This window comes from Apis dorsata, unplaced genomic scaffold (assembly GCF_000469605.1).
Source record: "Apis dorsata unplaced genomic scaffold, Apis dorsata 1.3 scaffold_119, whole genome shotgun sequence".
Lineage (NCBI taxonomy): Eukaryota > Metazoa > Arthropoda > Insecta > Hymenoptera > Apidae > Apis > Apis dorsata.
This window is the reverse complement of record NW_006263413.1, coordinates 135,174-138,846: the sequence shown is the minus strand read 5'-3', so window position 1 is coordinate 138,846 and position 3,673 is coordinate 135,174. Positions and strand designations below refer to the sequence as shown.

Below are 3,673 nucleotides of genomic sequence, written 5' to 3'. Positions count from 1 at the left end.
TTAGATAAGATTGATGTTGGTATATATAACAATAAATTAATTATTATTAATTATTTATTTTTCTTTAAAAAATTTCTAAATAATTTTATATATATGTTTAAGATTAATAATTTAATGCAATATAATCTTTAAATATTCGTTTTTTAAATTGATTTTTATTAAATTCTATAAAATAATAATATAATTAGTAATTAATTTTATTATAATAATATAATAATATAAAGTAATAAATTCTAAAGTAACAAATTCTCTCAATGTATTTTAATTATACATATTTTAATTATATTCTCTCAATGTAATTGTAATTATAAATTGCATACATGAATGACAAGTAACAATATGCCAACATCAAAATCTTTGTAATTCTGATGAAATAATTCTGATGAAATTTAAAATAATTATAAAGATTTAAAAATTTTTGTTTATTTTTATTTATATAAATTATCTTTTTTTATTTAAATAAAGTTTAAAATTTAATTCATCATTAAATAAAAAAAATTAAATTTTTTAAAAGTTTTTTTTTTATTTACAATTTTTTTTATTTATTATTTATCAAATTATATATTTATTTATTAAATGTTTATAAATATTACATTTACTAATGAAGAATATCTTTCTTGATAATTATGAAATCTTGCTTTTTTTATTTAGGAATTTATTTATTTTTTTTAATTTTAATTATAAAATTATATTTTTTGAAAAAAATATGATAATCTTAATTCCTTTTATAAAACAAAATAATTTTTAGTATTTCTTTTTGTATCATACAATTTTGTCATTCTGTAAGTATTCAAGAGCATTTTGATTTTAAAAGATTTTTTGTAAATTCTTTGTTTTTTATATATTTTTTATAGTAATTTTTTTAAGATATTTTACAAAAATTAAAATATGTTGCAATTTCTTTAACATATCAGTTTTCATTCAAATATTCGTTATATTAGCATGAAATGTGATATTTTATCAAGAAAAAATTAATCATATTTTGATCTCTTCGTTAAAATATTTATTTTATAAACGATATTTGAGATGGTCAAATTCCAAATCGTTTAAATCCTTATTCATACTATATTATATACTTACTACTATTATAATTTAGAAGTATATAAATGTGATTTATTATAATTTCTTTTTGTAAAGTTTAATTTAAAGAATATACGAAAAAATTATGTTCTAATCACTTACATATATTTATATAAAAAATAATATTCATAAAACTATTTTTCAGAAAATATTATAAACAAAATTAATAATAGTATTTTTTATTGAAGTTCAAGGTTGCTAGCAAAGTTTATTGTAAGCGAATAAGATAAAAGAAAATAGTAGTAAAATTTATATATATCGAATTCGTAAACATAATTTGATGAAAGAATATATAAGAAAGATAGTTTTGAAAGAAATATTTAATACGTATTTTTATTGGCTAACATTCATTTTGAAGAGATAAGCTTCGAAGTTAAGGATTGAAAATATATTTTTTAGAATTTCTTATGAATTATATGGTAAAATTTTTTTTTTGATTATATATATTTTCGAGTGAAAAATTTAGAAAAAAAAATTTTATCATAAAAAATTTAAAAAAAATTAATTTTTTCATTTAATATTCGTGATATTTATATATATGAATAAATAAATAATAATATAAATCAAAATAGAAGATCAAATTATACTTTTGGAATATTTTTTATTTTATTATGTATTTTATCAGAATTCTATGAGATTTTCAATTGAATGATTATAATGAGAAATTTATATAAACATATAAAAACAAGAGAATTTTATTTAAGAACAATAAGAATTTTATAATTATAGGTTTAAAATTTAAATAATACCGATATAACAATTGAATATTATAAATTTATAATATTCAATTTATTATAATATTTATATGCTATAAACATATATAAATATAAATATATATACATAAATATTATTCAAACAAAATCTTATTTTTTTTACAAAATTCATTTAAACATATGAAAAAAAAAGTTTTAAATTTCCAATTATTTTGAAATTATGAATTTAATATTTTATATATCATTATTTTAATTTGTATTTCATTATTTTTAATTAATACAAAAATTTTATTCAGCATTGAATCTAAAAAATTGTTTATTGTAATAATAGAAATTCTTAGTAGTGTTAATTTTTTGTTTTTGATTTATTCATGAATTGAATTGGCAGTCATTATATATTTCAGTATATACTTTTTTGCCTGATAAGATGAAAAATTAAATCATTATTAGGCTTTCATTATAGAAATTTCTGCTCAATTTGAAATCATTTTTATTGCATTGAACATTAGATCTAAAATTAAATTTTTTTTTATCTAAGAATATTTTTTATTGATTAATTTAGTGCATGTAATTTTAATTGAGCAATTAATGCTTTCAACATTAATTTTTTTTATAACGTTTTCTAAATCATGTTAGAAGTATTGTATAAAATTTATTGCGCATCGATTATTGATAATTATTGATAATTGTAATTTCACTATAATTTATCTTGTAGATAATCGATTTTTTGTTGTTTAAGTTTTATTTTTTTCTTATCTCATTGTTATTTTCGAATTTGGTTTTTCCCATAATTTTTATTAAATCTTACAATAAATGTATTAGAAAAATATATAAAGTGAATTTTAATTAATAAACTTATTTTTTATGATAATTATAAAAAATCTAAATTAATTATATATTATAATAATTTTTTGATATTTAATATATGATTTAATATGATTATATATGATTTGATATGATATTTATAAAAAAATATAATATAATTTTTTTTTTAGTTTTATTTTTAAAAAACTCGAATATAAAAATCGATTAAATATGAAAATAATAAACGATTATATATTATTTGTTTTTCACACAATTCATTATTAATTATTTTTTATTTGATTAATTTTTAAAAATAATGTTTATTATGTGACATTTTTTTATTAAAAAATATTTTTTTATAAAATTAGATTATTTATTTTTTCACATTATAAATATTATTAAGACTATCATTACTGCATATATAATTCATACTCTATTGCATATATAATTCTTTTTGACGAATTAAACATAATTGAATGAATTTTGCTTTCACTTCAAATATATATTTTGAATAGTAAAAAATTCTCAAAAAATATGAAAGATATAAAAACAATAATGGTCCATTTATTCATCTTTAATTTATCATAGAGAAATATCTATACAATATACTTTCGTCGATATATTTTCAACAATATTTGCAATATAATGAAAACAATGAAAAATAAATAATTTACATGAATATTTTCTATTGTTCCAGTTATACAATTGTTTATAATATTAGTTCTAATAGAGAACTAATCGATACGATAACGAAGTTGTTCTTTCTCATTTGCATATTTGATCAATTTATAAGATTGATTTTAAAAACGAAATTTTAGATAAAAAATGTTATGTTAAAATTTGTTTTTTTATTTTTTCAAGAAAAACGCTTTATTTATTGTGCTCTAGTAACAATTATTATTTTATTTTACAATATTTCTAAGTATTTTTAAATTAATTTTAAATTAATAAATCAATAAAAGAAAAAGAAAATATAATTTTTTAAGATAAACTCTTTTAAAATAAACTTTATAATCAAATTTCTTATCAAAATCACTATGAATTTCGTATATATATATATATTATTATATTTTATT

At 14.8% G+C, this 3,673-nt stretch overlaps 1 protein-coding gene across 2 annotated transcripts in view; it reads left to right on the top strand.

Moving 5' to 3' along the window:
- The window catches only part of LOC102677609 (1,4-alpha-glucan-branching enzyme), a 15,919-nt gene that overhangs the window by 5,712 nt on the left and 6,534 nt on the right, over window positions 1–3,673 (top strand). The gene's annotated exons all lie outside the window — the stretch shown is intronic.